The sequence below is a fragment of the Copadichromis virginalis genome, linkage group LG3, assembly GCF_057382275.1.
Source record: "Copadichromis virginalis isolate Kocher_CV1m ecotype Utaka linkage group LG3, C_Virginalis_male_GT1.1, whole genome shotgun sequence".
NCBI classification, from domain to species: Eukaryota; Metazoa; Chordata; class Actinopteri; order Cichliformes; family Cichlidae; genus Copadichromis; species Copadichromis virginalis.
The window spans coordinates 15,737,434-15,748,810 of record NC_140620.1 but is presented as its reverse complement, the minus strand read 5'-3'; the positions used below and the strand labels follow the sequence as shown (position 1 = coordinate 15,748,810).

General features: G+C 40.7%; 1 protein-coding gene across 2 annotated transcripts in view; it reads left to right on the top strand.

The window, feature by feature from the left end:
* Window positions 1–5,916: 5,916 nt before the first annotated feature.
* Window positions 5,917–11,377, top strand: part of LOC146713020 (kinesin-like protein KIF1C) — a 31,992-nt gene continuing 26,531 nt past the window's right edge. For both annotated transcript variants that reach the window (XM_085452265.1, XM_085452263.1), the window contains exon 1: window positions 5,917–6,504. The gene's annotated coding sequence lies outside the window, so the exon portion shown is untranslated. The remainder of the gene's footprint in view (window positions 6,505–11,377) is intronic.

Below are 11,377 nucleotides of genomic sequence, written 5' to 3'. Positions count from 1 at the left end.
TGACATGATATGTACTAACACTGCGCTTTGTTCCCGAGTGTGAGATATTTGTGTCCGTGTGTCATTATTGTTGAAACATATGATGCTGTTTCCAGTGAAGAGTTGTTGTTTACATGTTTATTTATTTGCAAATAAAAACTTCAGGGACATTTCACATGAAATGGAAACATCTCCGTTCCCTCCTTTCCCCCAAATTCATCTTCCTGTTTATTTTCCACAGAACAGAATTTTTTTTCTTTGGATTTACTACATTATATATTTATTTATTATTGAAGGTCAAATATGATTGTCTCATCCCTGTAGGGGTCGCAGTGGGACCCTGTGTGCACTGAGCAGCAGTGAATGATGATGTGTTTATTTGATGAAAATACACTGGCCCTGAAGTTAAACAATAACGATAATGCACAATAAAATGTGTGCTCGCTTTCAGTTTTAAGGTTTTAGATATCAGAACATAATGCAAAGTCTGTTCATCACCTCAGATTAATAAAAACATCCATATTCCCCCATGTCCTTGTTTATTTAACACGAATTAAGCCAAAGCAGTGAAAACCTAAGCTTATATAGGAATTGAGAAAAAAAAGAGCTGCTAATCAAATGCAGTTGATTAACTGATGATCAGTAAGATGATGATCAGATAACCACCTGCATACAACCAGAGTCACAATATTTATTGTCATTGTACAAAAGCTAAAACCTAATTGTATCAAGTCCCACTGAGTGCAAAGAGAGCTGGGTGGGATGCGTCCTTTGGGAGACTGTGGGCTTTACTGTGGCAACTGTGATGATCTTCTGTGCATTCAAAAGAGCATTTGTAGAAGAACAAGCAGCACCTCAGCTAGGGTGTTGTTTTACCTTCTTGACTAGTGATGTGATTTTAGTTTTCCAGAATAGATCATCATCCAGGTGCAGGCCCAGAAATCTGAAGTCAGAGACCCTCTCCACAAAACTGCTATTCATGTATATAGGCTGAGCGTCACATCTGTTTCTCCTGAAGTATTTCCATAGTTTTTTGTGGCATTGAGGACCAAGTTGGTATTACTAAAGAGTGTACAGTAAGGATTCAGCATCTGTGGGGAGCCAATGTGTAAGCTGAGTGTTGGGATGAGGTAGGGCCCTACTCTGACACTCTGGGTGGTCGCTGAGGACCTCGTCAATTCAGAAGCAGATGTGTAGCCAAGGTTCATCATTTTTGTAGGCAGTTTGTTATGGCTGCGTTAAACATCTGGCTAGAGTCAGTGTAAAGAAACTCAGTATAATTGTATTCCAGATGGGTAAAAGCAGTTTTGGGTTGATGAACCTTTCAGTGTGTTAACACAACGCCAAAAGGAAAGATATAATCTCGAGAGAAGCAGCTATTGTTGCCCGTCAGTCTCAGAATAGTTATAAGGCCATTTCCAAATAATCTACGGTCCATCATCTTGCAGTGAGATAGATTATTCTCATGTGGAAAACATCCAGAAAAGTTATCAGGACTCCCAGGAGTGGACATTCCAGGATTTAATCCCATGGTCATAGCGTGCAATGCTCAGAGAACATGCAAAAGCCCAAGAGCTACAACTCAGACTCTGCAGACCTTGATTAGCATGATAGAGGTTAAAGTTCATGACAACACAATAAGAACAACACTGAATACGTTTGGGTTGTTTGGAAGGGTTGCTAGGAGATTGGCTCTCCAAGAAAATTGGTTCTGTTCATATGGACGTAGCGTTTCGTGGGAGAAACTTTTCGTCGCTCATCCAAGTGACTTCTTCAGTCTCAGCTGACTGCAGGTTTCCCCAACCTCATAAACAGTCATGTGCATGGCTGTGCCGTGGTGGCAGTTTGATGATTTAGCTTGTTCAACAGTCACAAGACCTGGACACCTTCAAGCCATTCAGTGGACCATGAACTCCTCTGTATGCAAAGGAGTTCATGGTCTAGTCAAACATGAAGCCATTTGTACAACACCTATTGGCTCATGCTACAGGACAATGATCCCAAATGCAGCAGCAAATCTACAATTTGATGGCAGAAAAAGAAAAGGATCAAGGTGCTGCAACGAGCCAAATTCCAGACTTCAGTCTGATTGAAGTCCTGTGCCAGGACCTTCAGAGCTGTGCATAAACAGATGACTGCAAACTGCAATAAACTGAAGCAAAGTTGTAAAAGTGAGAGGGCAAAGATTCCTGCATCATGATGTAGTGACTGCTAAATTTATCCTGGACAAACTTTAGGTTGCTGCTGCTAAAGGTGGTTCTACAAGCTAATGAATCATGAGCTATTCTCAGATTTTCCACACACACTTCTTCATTTTGTCTTAATTTTAGAACCTTTTAAAGAGCAGAATGTTTTTCTAATATGTCCTAAAACACCGAAACCTTTTCCACTGCTGTATTGTTGACTGGATGATTGAAACAGCTCAGTTAGTTTGAAGCATTACTTCAATTAATATTACTTTCAGGGATCATAGGGAAATGAAAACTGTGTGTAAACAATCAGCTGTCAGGGCTGGTGAAGTTCAGTGCTTACTGTCGTGTGGCTACGACATGGAGCAGATGAGACGCTGCAGAGTGAACGCTGCTCTTTTTCCTGCAGAGTAAGAGCGCCCTCTTCAGGCACTACACTCAAAAACAAACAGTCTGATTTCCTTTGCTGCCTGTTAATCTGGTTTTATTTGAGGCTTTTAGCTTTATGAAAAAATGTCAACATCAAGAAAATATTAAAAACACCTCTGTCAGTACTTTATTATTATTATGAATATTATCATTGTTGTTGTTGCTTTTGAACTGTTTGATCCTATACTTGTATGGATATGTTGTGTCTTAAAAGCAGAACCAGGGGCAAGACCTACAACTTAGCTTTGGCTAGAAATCCTGTATGCACTGCATCAGCTATATACGTGTTTAAATGCTGCAATGTTAATATGTGCCATCAAATAAACACAAATACAAAGCTATATGAGTCTCTGTGGTGGCTCTGAGGTTGGAAAACAGCAACAAAAATGAGGGGAAAAACAGTAAAACCTTTTAAAACATAGTTTAAAGTTTGTGTAATGATAATATTTCACTTTGTGAAAATGTTAGGGGCCAGGTTTTGTTTTTGTTTTGGGCAAATGCATGATTTTTTCACATAAAGAATAGTTGAAGCAGGACTCTAAGGAGCAATCCTGAAATACCTGTACTGAGGAAGTGGCCATGAACTGGATTTTGATTTAAGCCATTTGAGTTTCCCTGTGATCATTAAAACAAGATAATTAGGATTTTTAATAAAAGTATTTTTGCTCTGGTTCCTTTTGTCTTGTGTTAAATGAAGAGCACTTATTTACTTTCCAAAGATGCATTTTCGTGCCATCCTAAAAATTCACTCACTGTTTAGTTCAGCTGCAGCCACAAACATCTAGAACATCTCAAACCTCCAGGTCCATGTGTTTTTTATATCGATAAGAACAAAATTTAATATGTCATATCTGAGGCCATTTTTAAATAATGTAATTATATAATGTAATTATATAATTTAACGAATAATTTAATTCAAATAATTGTAACCCCTCATTATAAAACATGAAATCCAGAGAGTAGGAGTTCTATAAAGTTTCATGTTTTGATTTTGACTGCCTATCAGTAGTGATGCAGACACTGTGCTGTAATGTTCAGTGGTGTCCAGCAGAGGGCGCAGCAGCTGTGGGGATTTTCCCTTTAACTCGGCAAAGTGTTGACCTTTGACCTCTGAGCTCCACCTCAAATTTATGACATCACAGGACAATCCCAGGCCTTCCTGAAGGAGGCAAAATGTGGACCAATCCACTTTCAACTATGCTATGAGTCACAAGGAGGTCAAAGGTCAGGCACAATCAGCAGCATGTTGACAGAAACTCTGTAATGTATATGTGTGTGTGTGTGTGTGTGTGTGTGTGTGTGTGTGTGTGTGTGTTTCCTGACTTCCAGGTGTTTCCTGACTCCACCTTCTCTTGTTTTATAGACACGCACACACTCAAGCTCGTACTGCTATCTTTGTGAGGACCCTCCCTGAGATAATAGAGTCACATGTCCTTGAAAACCAGAACTGACCCCTCCAGCAGTCCTTTAAAGGTCCCAAAGGAGGACTGCCCACAGTCCTCACAAAGACAGAGAAACAATAGACACACAAAGTAGTTTTTTTTTGTTTTTTTTTTCATTTCAGAGGACGTCACACAACTTCCAACCTTTCCCGGGACTCCCACCCTAAAGTCCTCACCCAGAAACGGAATAACCTGTCTTATGGGGATGTGCTTTTTGTCCGTTAAAGGAAGTCAAGTCGCCACAGCATGACTGTGTAAACAGCATAAAACACACACAGGCACACTTGTGATGTTTTACCTTAAACACGCATACAAAAAGACACAAGATAAGAACGTGTTTACTCATCAAACAGAGAAGTTAATTTACTTTAATCACACTGTGGTGCTGTTCAGTTTTAAGCATTACACAGAGATGCATTTCTTATATCGGCGATTGTGGCTCAAGAGTTGGGAGTTCGCCTTGTAATCAGAAGGTTGCCGGTTCGAGCCCCGGCTTGGACAGTCTCGGTCGTTGTGTCCTTGGGCAAGACACTTCACCCGTTGCCTACTGGTGGTGGTCAGAGGGCCCGGTGGCGCCAGTGTCCGGCAGCCTCGCCTCTGTCAGTGCGCCCCAGGGTGGCTGTGGCTACATTGTAGCTTGCCATCACCAGTGTGTGAATGTGTGTGTGAATGGGTGGATGACTGGATATGTAAAGCGCTTTGGGGTCCTTAGGGACTAGAAAAGCGCTATACAAATACAGGCCATTTACCATTTATATTTTGCTCTACCCATTAACACAAATACAGTCGTGTATTTTTCAGATTTTTCCAGTTGTTAAGAATAGCTAAATTAACTATCAGTAGCTCCTGTGTGCAGTAAACCCATGAATGTGCACACAGCTCCCACTACTATACTCTGAACCTGAAAACTGACAGATTCTTAATGAAGTTCTGCAACATCTGCTGAATCTAATGTAATTTATGAATTTTTATTATAGTGGACATCAAAAGCGATGGTTTCTGTAAAAAATGAAGATCACATCGATCTTATCTTTGCCGGAGGCATGATGCTGCACGTTTCCCACAAAACACTAATATTTGACATGACTCTGTTCAAGTGTGGCTGGAATTTACTATCTTGATTAAAATGATAAGAGAGCAGTTTTCCTACAGTCTCTGGAGCGTTGCTCAGAAGTCCATCTTAGATTGAATCACTCAGTTTGGATTGCATCAGTTACAACAGCTGATCAACCCTCAGGGTGACTGTGGTCTGGGAAACAGACGGACTGCTCCTTTAACTCCTCCACCATCAGGGACGACATGGCGCCAGAGATCGTCTCGGAGTGAGATGATTCACTCCACCAGGCCTTCAGTTAGCGATCCTGTAGACTCAGAGTTCATTAGCGGCTCATGCCTGTACGTTCCCCACTGATCCCAGAGCAAGTCACCACTGTCACGGCAGCACTGGACGATTTTCAGCTTTTAATTAAATTATGTATGTATTCTGAATTATGTGCGTTATTTATTAAACATAAAGGTTTTTAGTTGAGCACAAAGAGAAGCATGTTTAAAATGTAATGCACTTATTTATAGAGAAGCTCAGATCAGCTTCATTTCAACGTGGAAACACTGGCATGACGTGTTCAACCCTAATGTAGCTCCTTGTTCCGGTTGTCATGTTGCTTATGAGCATCTTTAATGATGAACGCTTTTACTAGTTTTTTCATCAGTGGTGGTAAAAGTAACACTTTGTTACATTTTTGTTACAAAGTCCCGCGCGGACAACTACAATGTAACTAAAAGTATCATAAGTCACGTGTGCGAGCAGAGTGAGACCTCTGTCCGTCTGTGAGCGTCCCAGCTCCGTCACGGGGACGCGCCCGCACACACACGCACTCACCCGCCGCGCGGCCAGGCCACCGGCCAGCCTCTCCGCCTCTCTCCCCTTCTCTTCTCTCTCCTTTTCCTCCATTTTTCCGTTCAAACTCTCCGCTCACTCCCGGCTCGCCGCTCGAGGCCCGCTCCACGCGGACAGGAGCGCGAGGAGGCGGACTGACCACCGGATTAGCAACTTTTTCCAGCGACGGGCTGTCCCGGAGCTGCCGTGATTCACCGCCCCAGCAGCCAGCGGCGGGCCTCAACTTTCCCCAGCCTGGGCTCACCGGACGGTGACGTCAGCCCGGAGAAAAGTTGAGCTCGAGGCGCCGGTGCTGCCGTTATTCCCGGGAGCAGCTCCGGTTAGTGTACGCTGGAACTTTTCTGTGAGGCAGCAGCGCCCCCACCCAAATCCCTCCACCCCCACCCTCTCTGCCCGGCTGTCCCGGTACCGACAGGCCCGCACCGGGACCGGAACCAAGAGAGGCTGCTGCCCCGCGTGCCTTTGTTTGTTTATTTGTTTGATTTGACTGAAGGTGGGCATGGAGAGAGAGTGAGCGGGGCATCGTGTGGCTTCCACGAGACTCACGGTTTCCTCCGGTCCTGTACAGGTGAGTCATCTCCGGTAACGGGATCCAATCAGAGCGGAGCACACATAGTTATTAATGCTGTTATTATGACTGAGGTACTTTTACTGCACTTTTCCACCTTTATGTGTTATTAATCCATTTAAGTGTTAATTCTTCTTTTCATGTATTCATATTTTCAGTCATTTGTCGTTTTTATTCATTTGGAAAACAGATTCGGTTAGTTTAGAAGTTCAACTTTACAGTAAATAAAAGTTTAGAAACTTAAGAACAGTAAATACAAATAAACAACCTGTGGATTTAGTTCATTTCAACTCAGTTTTATTCATAATTTAAAGTGTGAGGGGTTTCTTGCCCCGCATGTTAAATGTCTTAGTTGTTCTAAATGTATTTTTCATTATTTTGAGCACAAATGTCTCCATTTGTTTCAAGCACAATCCTGTAAAGAATGCAAATCTCTGCGGATTTATGCATCTGAAAAGGAAGACCTGCTGATTTATTTCCTCTTGTTTTATTATAAAGTGAATAATGGGGCTGGAGTTAAGACTAAATGAGATGCATCACCTTGAAAGCGGCACCGTGTCTCAGAGTTAAAGCTGCCCGCTGATAATGAAAATGATAATCGTTTGCAGCAGTGCTCTGTGAAGGTCAGGCTGTGATAATCAGTGTCATGTTTTTTGGTATTCTTGGTATTCTCAGGTAATCTGCAGTTTTATTGCTAAATGGTAGTTGGAGCTCAATCTGTGCTAGAGAACATTTTCATTATTGATTAATCTGCAGATTATTTTCTCGGTTAGCTGTCTTGTCTGAATCAGATAAAGATTATCAGAAGACAAAGTCTGTGATGTCAGCAGGGATTGATGCAAAATATTAAACATTACATCATCAAATTATAACAAAAACTAAACTAAATCTACTTTAAACACATTTTCATTCATCAGAACGGAAGCCTGTATATAAAAGATGGACACAGCTACTGCGACATCGCCCACTGGTTTCTGGATCCAGAAGTGATGTCTGTCACTAGAACATATGCACCAACTTTTTCTAAACATTGGCAAAGCGGGTTTCTTCCTGTTCCTGCATTTCACAATAAAAGCCCTCAGATGCATTCCAGCACTTTTACACTCACCTAATTGGTCGCTTTGTGCACAGTGATGTAACAACAGCTTTATACCAGCTGTTGTTGAATAAGTGCTGCATAATCTGTAATTTGTATTTGTGTTAGAACTAGGGCTGTGCGATATGACCAAAATCTCATATCCCGATATAAGAATTCTATCGTCCGATAACGATATAAATCATAAAAATGTAACATTTTCTGTAAATTCTGTGAATCTCGGGCAGCTCGACTTGCGTGAAGTGTTTCCAGCTGGGCGTCGCGTACCTGGAGTCGAGTTTTTAACAAATGCATGAAACTACACATTTTTAGACATAAGTTGTAACGGCCGCCGTTTTTTTGTGAGTATTTATTACACGGCGTGCTGCGGGGAAAAGCCTGTTCTAACGTTTGAGTCTAAGATTTATTTTTTAGCACCTGGTGGCTCTTTTTTGCTTCTCATCCGTAAATAGTCTGCATCTTTCACGTGATGCAGTTTATTTTGAAAAGTCTCAACAGGATCTTGAGCTTTATTGTGAAAGGTTTATGTGGAAAATAAACAAGCGGACACGCGGTGGTTTTACCGTCGTTGCTAACGTACAACGCATAAAAACAGGCGCTTGTCCGTCCATAGTGTGGTTATATAAAATATAAGAGAAAGAGAGAACTTTAAGAAATGAATATAGCCACTACAGTGACCATCAGAAATATCAAAATAATGAAAAAATATTGCCGTGAACAGTTTATTTTGCGACACCACGAAACAAACGATAGCGTAAAATGAAACGATAGATGTTTTTATATCGTCATCCGATATATATCGTTATATCGAACAGCCCTAGTTAGAACATATTAAAATAATAATAATTTACACATTTAGACCAAGCTGAATAAAAAACAGATCTTTACACTGGTCATTGTGCATTATGTGAGTTTACATTAAGGTAATTTACATTAGCACAATGCTTCTGTGCATGCATGTGCATCGACACAAACATACAGATGATAGCTTATTTCATCCGTTCGCTTCTCAGAAACAAGGAAAGCTTGATAACTCCGAACTGAGATCCTGAACTGGTCGTTTGCTACAAGTCACTAAAGATACAGCTCATGTGACTCACTCTGTTCAGGTATTTACTTTGTATACACGGATTAAAATTGTCTAATGTTCATCATACAGTGTAAAGCAGTTTCTCTGGGAATACATCTTTGTTTTAACGTGTTTTATTAACACAAAATAACAATGTTAACATTTGTCAGGCCTTTGTTTACTGTATCTACATCAGCCTGAGGGGGAAAAACGTTGCCCTCATCTGCTTTTGTCAGTCCTTCATTTTCATTTGTGATTAGTCAGTTACTGAGTCAGTTTCCAAACAGCCGCTAATATAATGTTTCTGCATTGAGAAATCACAGCTGAGGCTCGTGTTTCCAGTTTCTCCGTGCCGCTCAGTCCTGCGCCGAGATGATCCAGGTGATCAGTCGGGGCTGTCTGCGTGCTTTCAAGTGCATTTCTCAGCTTTTATTTTGAAACTTGTGTTTACTAAACTGCCAACAAACCGGCTCTTTCAAAGAACTGCCTTTTATCTCAGCCTCAGGTTGTTTACTCACCGTTACATCAATGTCATAGCTGTTCATGTGACCATAAGTATGTGGACGAATGGACTTACTTCATCCCAGAAGCGGGAGCGTTAATCTGCTCATTGTTTACAGATGTAGTCGGCTTAAATCCTGCTATTACCTGCTGAACTTTGCCCTCAGCATGAGCACAGGTGTGTCCACATACTTCTGGCCCCGCAGAGTTCAGCATATTGAGACTCTCCTCTGCCGCTGCTCATGTCGGCCTCGCTAAAGTTAGCCCAGGAGGCTAAAGCATTTCTCAGCTGGCATCTGAGCTATCTCTGTGTGTGTGTGTGTGTGTGTGTGTGTGTGTGTGTGTGTGTGTGTGTGTGTGTGTGTGTGTGTATTTTTAGCTGCATGCTGTTTGAATTCTGCTCTGACGTTATTGGGTAACGCCACAAAACCTTAAACAAACCGTCTCCTCCTCATGTCAGAGTGTGGATATCTATCTTTGTTTGTGGTTTAGATGAGGGAAATGAGGACTATTTCGCTGGTCCTCACTGTCTGAGAGAGGAAGTATACACATGTCAGAGGCTGGGTGGTGCTTCTCAACCATAGACTGTAGATAAAAGATGGATGTAGTTGTATGTATTCAACCTAATAGGTCAAATGTAGATTTTTGAGGACTTCATCTGAGCTTTTTATCCTTTGCTGTCTTGGTGTTTGATGACTGAGGGGAGGACCTGATGGAGAAACTGGTGACTTGTCAGATCCTCCACCCTAAATCTTCACTCCTTTCCTTCACACCTCTGTCATCCTGTTTGGCTCAAACCAACGACTAAGACCATAAACTCATCAGAAATGTTCATGGAGCTCAGAGTTCCCTCACTTTATATATTTAAAGGTAATTTAATTAAAAATAATCTGTCTTTCCAAAAAAAAAAAGTTTTTCCAAAGTCTGTGGGTAGTAGAGGTGGGAATCACCATACATCCCACGATACGATATTCCTACAATACTTAACGCACGATACGATATTATTGCAATTTTTAAAAATATTTTGCGATATTCAGATTCTGTACATAAAGGTAAACTTTATCAATATTCATTTTATCTAATATCAAACACTCCGTCTTTCTCTCATTTCAGTTTTATTGTTGACAAACTGAACGGTTTGTATTACAGTCTAGTCCAACTTAACTGAATGCAACCATCTGGTACAATTATAGCTATTTATGAAAACTATGCAGCCCCTTCAGCAACTGAAGAATTTGAAAGTAAATTAAAACAAAATAGAATTTTACATTAAATAAAAAAGTTTTAAACTTAATTAAAATAAAACATGTCTTAAATTAAAATAAGTAAACCGTCATGTTTATTGATGCCAAAAAAAAGTTAAACACATTTGGACAGTAAAGGAATGTCAGGGTTCTTGCTCAGAAAAAGGATCAACGTGCTCTGAAGTCAGAGCACAAAAACCTTTTTTTGTAACAAAATATCGATTTCTGCTGTCCCTGTATAGATACATTATTAGCAAGCGAAATATCACGATACTACGCAGTATCGATTTTTTCCCCCACCCCTAGTGGGTAGTTGTGTAAAATAATCGTGACCGAAAATGTTGTTTATGATTTTGGCCTCCACAGACTGTATATAAAAGATGGATGCATTGTTTTGATCAGGCGACTATTTTCAAAATAAATAGGTTATTTTCAAAATAAAAGCTCCAGGACATTGCAATTGAACAGAAGTGGTTCTTTACAACTCTTTAAACTCCAATCATCAAACACTACTGGGATGCTATAATGCTGTGAAATTTCAAAATAAAAGCCCTCTGGTAGTTTAACGAGTTAATGGGTATGTTTTAAGAGACAAATCTTAAAAACTCAAAAGCATGTTGTTTAGGTCTTTTCATCATTTCATGTTTTTTGATTAACTTCTCAACCACCGTCTCCATTCAGGTTTTGTAACCAAACTATTCACCTCCAGCTTTTCAGCTGAAAGCTGCAGACCGAGTCTGCCATAACAACAGTCTCACTGCAATTTCTCCACAATTTATAAAGTAAAGTTTGGGTTTTTTTCCCCAGACCAAGAACAGCACATTTCAGTATTTCCTAACAAAGAAAGAAGAAAGCAAAATTAAACTAGTTTTTGAAAAAAGTTTTTGTGACCCCAAGCGTTCCCTCGCTGAGTTGTCTTACTGTTAACCGTTCCCTGGAAACAGCAGGATGCTTACAGGGAAC